The sequence below is a fragment of the Helianthus annuus genome, chromosome 11 (assembly GCF_002127325.2).
Source record: "Helianthus annuus cultivar XRQ/B chromosome 11, HanXRQr2.0-SUNRISE, whole genome shotgun sequence".
Classification (NCBI taxonomy): Eukaryota; Viridiplantae; Streptophyta; class Magnoliopsida; order Asterales; family Asteraceae; genus Helianthus; species Helianthus annuus.
The window spans coordinates 152,571,907-152,577,906 of NC_035443.2; the positions used below are offsets into that span (position 1 = coordinate 152,571,907).

At 33.4% G+C, this 6,000-nt stretch overlaps 1 long non-coding RNA gene across 1 annotated transcript; it reads right to left on the reverse strand.

Moving 5' to 3' along the window:
- Nucleotides 1-4,080: 4,080 nt before the first annotated feature.
- LOC110887224 lies at nucleotides 4,081-6,000 on the reverse strand. Its single transcript, XR_002563161.1, has 2 exons — nucleotides 5,906-6,000; nucleotides 4,081-4,262 (listed from the first exon to the last, which is right to left on the reverse strand). It is a non-coding gene; the product is annotated as an uncharacterized LOC110887224 (long non-coding RNA).

Genomic DNA, 6,000 nt, shown 5'->3' on the forward strand with positions numbered 1-6,000 from the left:
GTTAAACAACTTCCGAAAAATTACCAATTATCATTTATATTTTTATACCACTTCTGACCAAATATTGGGTCAAAACCAAGTGTTTAAGGCTTCAAAACAATTTCTGCAAATACGGACCTGCTTGCTGTCAACAACAATTTTGTTGACAAAACGTCCGCGAAAACCACATTAAACAACTTCCGAAAAGTTTATAAAAATTACCAATCATCATTTATATTGTTATACCACTTCTGACCAAATATTGAGTCAAAACTAAGTGTTTAAGGCTTCGAAACAATTTCTACAAACACGGACCTGCTTGCTGTCAACAACTATTTTGTTGACAAAACGTCTGCGAAAACCACGTTAAACAACTTCCGAAAAGTTTATAAAAATTACCAATCATCATATTGTTGGTCAGTTTGACTTTCTAAAAGTCAAACGACCATTAGTATATAAAATGCACATTCAAGTTCATCAACTAGTTTAGGCATTCTTTAATTACCCGGTTGGCGTTATCTTTAGGCCACTGTTTTAACCAAGGTTCTAACCGAGTTTATTACATTTCCCACACTTGATCTTATTCAAGTGATTATCAAGACTAATTTATTCATTCATTTCACACGAACTAGGGGTTTCTCATATACAAGTGAAACTCGTTTCGTCATATCACTAGCATTCATTAGAACACCTAACATAATCAAGTTCTACCTATCAATTAGTAGATAACATGATTTCTTATACCTAGTTACATGAATATATTTACCGGATTTCATCATAACATTCAAAAACCCATTTCAAGTCGTGTATCGGTATTCACTCAAACCTATAAATTGTTCAAGTATCTCGGTTCAACTATCAATTATGATGATTTTAAGCACAAATATATCATCATCTTCACTATTTAATCAAAACCCACTTCCTAGTTTACTTGTTAATCACTTACAAGTAACTTTACATCAACTTCTTCATAATTTTATCATAACTAACGAAATTAAACACACAATAGCATTCAATTTCAACTTTGGATCCTACTCCAACAACCTAATTGCAAGTAACATACTTGTCTCACATTTCAACTTCAACCAATCTAGGTTTTATGACATACCTTATGATCATTTATACATGTTCATGCATCGATTTGGGTCTTGATTTGAGCTTCAATTTGATCATTTAGTATGAATTAGGGTTTGCTCCATGGGAACCCTTCTCCTGGTCGTTCATGAACACACTGTGTGTGTGTGTTTTGTTTTTAATAATTAATCTTTTAAGTTGTCCCAACTTTGGCCCCTCAAGTTTTGTTAATTAGTAAATAGGCTACAACCTACTTATTTTCAACAATATTTTGTCTTGTTAACTAGGTTAAACATTCCTAGTTAACTTAGTGAGTTCGGGGAGGTTATAACCCGTTTTATTTAGGTCCCGTTAACTCGGGCTTTTTATAACCTTTATTTCCTCGAAAGCTTTTATTCATTCATTTTTTTATATTAGGTTTGGTTTATTTATTTAAATCCTAATTAATTTTTTTTACCGGGTTTACCTTTACCGCTAACGGTATTTTACCCGTTTATTTTTTTTTTGTTAATTTAATATAATTAACAAACCTGTTTTTGGGGTGTTACAAGTCTACCCCACTTAACGAGGTTTCGTCCCCGAAACCTTTCTTACGTAGTTCTTTAGGTTTAACCCCATGGACTTAGTCTCGGTAATTACTTGAGCATTGCTCGAATCAATAATCTTACCAGAAGAGTATGGTAATGTCTTTTTGGTTCCGAAGCGTATGCGCTTTTCCCGTGTAAGGCCCCGTGAGCCGTTACTTTCATCTTATGTCCCTTATCTTTATTGATTACTTATCTCGGCGTTTAGACTCATTAGTCACTGGTTATCTTACACCCCATCGCTCAGGTATATCCACTTTGCCTTCCCAGGGCTTACAAACTTTTATTATCCCCATTTTATAGTTCACGCTATAACGTGGTTATATTCCATATTACTTTTCTTGACCGTGATCACATCACATCATGTTTAAGTTTATATAAACTTTTCATTATCGAAAATCTTCTTTTCGAATGTATCGTCTTGCACCCATTCTTTTAGTGTTTTTCGTTTTCCAATTCCTCTCATAATATTTATATTTGTTAAAACATTGTTTCTCACTAAAACTGAATTTTAGTTTAACGTTTTCTCTTTAACTCATGTCAATTTCTCACATCAAGGAATTTACGTCCAAGGATTTATCCACTTCCGTTGTCATTTCAGTAATGACTTCGTCCTTTTTGTGACGTAACACAATTTAAATAATTGTGAATTTTTTGTCATTTTTTTGCCCGTTTAAATGTTTTAGTGAAATCCTTCACTTTTGTCAACTAGACTTTTCATGATCTCTTCGCTTTAACCCATTCGATTAACTTAGCGAAACCTATCGCTTTTATACTAACTTTATCTTCCGTTATTATTTTACGCGGGGAGTTACAACCAATTTCTTCGCTTTACATTATTGACCTGTTCAACTTCGAGATAGTTGAATCGTAGTTATCAAAATTTATGTTTGCAAAAATCTTGTCGTCCTTTAGTCATAACTCTTAATCCGAGTCTTTTAACTTTTAATCCACGTTCCTGTCTCTTGGTTTACGCATACTTCTGAATCCCAACCCATCAATCGGGTATTTTACCGAAGTCACTATTATTGCAACCCTTCCGGTATGCATTAAGACTTCGTTTTGATTTATTTGGTCGTCTTAGCGAATTTCATTGCTTTTATTCGACCAAGTCTTTTATTCTTTGTTCTACCCCTTTGACTTGTCTGTGTGAATTTCATCACTTATGACAGTCAAACTTTATCCCTTATGCCTTAGCATTCTCATTAGTTGGTTTGTATTTTCATTTACTTTGATGCTTGTCCCTTCGCTCGGGCTCGTTATTCTAATATGATACGTTTCCGTTACCCGACTTGCGTTTACATTTATCATCAAATATTTTACTTATTTGATCCGTTTGGGTACTTCTTTAATTTGTCCCATTCACCCCGTCCTTACTACATCGGACGTAAATGCGCCCATCATAAGAAGTTCATGGTATCATGTGTTCACTGCTTACTTGGCCAGAGTAAGCGATCAACACATGGTACACATGACCTTTTTATAATTTTCACATTACACCCCATGTAAGTAACGCCTCTATTCTTTCTATATTATTGATTTAAATTGGCAAGACTTTATTCAATTGCTATTTAACAATTATGAGTTTTACCCGTTTCATTCTTGAACATATAAAATGCTTTTCTTTTTATCGAACTATTATATAATCACATTCGTTAATGCGATTGCTACATTTCTCAATAGTATTTTATTAAGAATTATTCACTTGGATAATTACCCCCGTCCAAGTTTCCATATAAACTCATCATGTTATTGCTTTGTTATTCATCATTGTGAATAACACTTATTTCTACTTAATTGCTCTTGGAAACTTCATCCTAAATAGATATCCTATTCAGGTTTTTCCAAGTTCTATCCTATATATGCAACCGTCATTCTCTACGTGTTTGTTGCATATTACTATTTGTGCGAATAATTTAAAACGTGCACCTGGTAATGCTTGCCCTAACGGGCTTTACATGCCATTAATCTTGTTCGCGATCGTTACGCGGTTTAGGTCCTTGTTGAGCATGCTCTGCTTGTCATACTTTAGACCGTTGCTTCGTCAGATCCGCCATTTGTTAAACTCCCGCTATCTTCAGATGCGAGTGTCCTTCAACTACAACATTTATAAAAGTTAGTAATTTCGACATTAATAAATGCCCGTATTATAATACAAGGCTTTTCCACTATACGTGTCAACACACGTAATTTCGTTGACTATATTTATCCTTTATCGATTTTGATTGGTGTAACATGTATTACACGATAACCCTATGTGTTGTTCACAACATTTTAATCATACTAAACCATTAATATGAATATACTTACCGGATTTGCGATCAAGTTTTGAACCGAACACACTTTACTCTTTAACCATGAGCTCTGATTACCAACTTATAAGACCCGTCTCTATTAATCAATATTATAATATTAAACACGCATTTTATACGAATATGCAAGCTTACAAAAACTTTTCCAAGTTAAACTTCTTACATAATTTAAAACATTCCAAAATATAATTTCAAGTGTTTACAATATCCACTTTTTAAACTAGAACAAAATAAGATCGTTGAGGAAGCTTCGAGACATGTGTTCGGTTCTCCTTTCTTACTTGATCCTCATCCGGAGTTCCATAAGACATTGCTAAAATCAAAACCAACATAAAAGTTAGTTTTGAGAGTTTCACAACAAGTTATAAACATATTTCCATCCAATTCATTCATCCATTATTCAAAATTCTTGTTTCCTTCGAATTCAAGTTTCCGGTTCTTAAACCGAATTATTTGACCTGTTATGGGTATTTATGTCAAAACTATAATTTTATCAACTCTTATTAAAAAACAAAAAAACTCTTATTTCCTCCAACCACAATCCATATTATGGTTGGTACATGTACCCTTCACGAGAGTATCATTCCTTGTGCGTACCTGGCACGGGTCAACATTAACTCGTTTTTAATACATTGCATTACCTTTCGCCAACCTTGGCAAAACATGCTCATACTTTCCGCTTGCCTGTATTTGTAACACTTAACAATACATAATATTACCAATCATCATTTATATTATTATACAACTTCTGACCAAGTATTGAGTCAAAACTAAGTGTTTAAGATCCGAAACAATTTCTGCAAGTACGGACCTGCTTGCTGTCAACAACTATTTTGTTGACAAAACGTCCGCGAAAACCACATTAAACAACTTCCAAAAAATTTATAAAAATTACCAATTATCATTTATATTTTTATACCGCTTCTGACCAAATATTGGGTCAAAACTAAGTGTTTAAGGCTTCGAAACAATTTCTGCAAATACGGACCTGCTTGCTGTCAACAACAATTTTGTTGACAAAACGTCCGCGAAAACCACATTAAACAACTTCCGAAAAGTTTATAAAATTACCAATCATCGTTTATATTGTATACCACTTCTGACCAAATATTGAGTCAAAACTAAGTGTTTAAGGCTTTGAAACAATTTCTGCAAACACGGACCTGCTTGCTGTCAACAACTATTTTGTTGACAAAACGTCCGCGAAAACCACGTTAAACAACTTCCGAAAAGTTTATAAAAATTACCAATCATCATATTGTTGGTCAGTTTGACTTTCTAAAAGTCAAACGACCATTAGTATATAAAATGCACATTCAAGTTCATCAACTAGTTTAGGCATTCTTTAATTACCCGGTTGGCGTTATCTTTAGGCCACTGTTTTAACCAAGGTTCTAACTGAGTTTATCACATTTCCCACACTTTATCTTATTCAAGTGATTATCAATACTAATTTATTCATTCATTTCACACGAACTAGGGGTTTCTCATATACAAGTGAAACCCGTTTCGTCATATCACTAGCATTCATTCGAACGCCTAACATAATCAAGTTCTACCTATCAATTAGTAGATAACATGATTTCATATACCTAGTTACATGAATATATTTACCGGATTTCATCATAACATTCAAAAACCCATTTCAAGTCGTGTATGGGTATTCACTCGAACCTATAAATTGTTCAAGTATCTCGGTTCAACTATCAATTATGATGATTTTAAGCACAAATATATCATCATCTTCACTATTTAATCAAAACCCACTTCCTAGTTTACTTGTTAATCACTTACAAGTAAATTTACATCAAATTCTTCATAATTTTATCATAACTAACGAAATTAAACACACAATAGCATTCAATTTCAACTTTGGATCCTACTCCAACAACCTAATTGCAAGTAACATACTTGTCTCACATTTCAACTTCAACCAATCTAGGTTTTATGACATACCTTATGATCCCCTTGACTAGGTGATCATTTATACATGTTCATGCATCGATTTGGGTCTTGATTTGAGCTTTAATTTGATCATTTAGTATGAATTA